Source organism: Pistacia vera, unplaced genomic scaffold, assembly GCF_008641045.1.
Source record: "Pistacia vera cultivar Batoury unplaced genomic scaffold, PisVer_v2 Contig376, whole genome shotgun sequence".
Lineage (NCBI taxonomy): Eukaryota > Viridiplantae > Streptophyta > Magnoliopsida > Sapindales > Anacardiaceae > Pistacia > Pistacia vera.
Window position 1 is genome coordinate 149,658 of NW_022196197.1, and position 1,009 is coordinate 150,666.

Below are 1,009 nucleotides of genomic sequence, written 5' to 3' on the forward strand. Positions count from 1 at the left end.
ACAATACATGAGATAATAAATAGAAAATGGGCCACAAAACTTTTCTTTTAGTATATGTATACAGTCTTTTAGTACGCAAAAGAGTATTCATTTACAAAATGCATTAAGACAAAAACAGGGGACAGTGTAGCTATTGCTCTCCGCTGCTGACGTCCACTCGACTCATAATCACCTAGATCCTGCACCACAAAGAAAAAAAACATAAGGGGAGCACAAAATAATGAATTAAGTAAGTCCCATATACTTGATCTATCCCCCGTAACTCATTTCTCTTAAGTTCATTCTTACACTATTCATGTTCTGTTCTCTTTCACACAACTTCCTTTATTAACTTTTACTATAGAGTCAGGCCCATCTTAGCCGGAGCACAGCCCCGGGTGGACGTTCACAAGATCAACCCACTCTTCGTGATTGCGGTGAAGATCACAAGCATCAACCCAATTTAATGTCGGAGCAGCATAACCACTATAAGTCGGGTTGATGATCACAAAGCATCAACCGTTTCTTATAACTGTCGGTGAGGAGTCAAAAATGCAAACACCAGTTTCTAATAATGTGGGTGTGAGTCACAAAGCATCAACCATTTCTACATAACTACGGGGTGCTGCTAGGTCCAGCACCGTCTACTAGCCGTATTCTTACTTACCATTAGAGCTAGCTCATTCAAAAGTCTAGTTACATAAGATCATACAAAGTTTCTACTCTTTCTTAAGTAACCCTCTCAATGCACAATTAAAGCATATGGATGGTTCTATCCACTAATGCACTTAGGAATGCCAACATGCAATTTGCAATATTAGGTTCTTATTCATACTCAAACCTCTTAGGCATTTCATCAAACACTCAAGTGCAATAAAACCTACTATAACATAACTCTATTTTTCGAACCATCCAAAATGGAGGAGAAAACTCCCTACATAGCCATAATTAACTGCCAAAGGAATAATGACTTCATAAAGGTTTACCAAACCTTCAATACCAGCTCAAACACATTCTCAACACATATCTC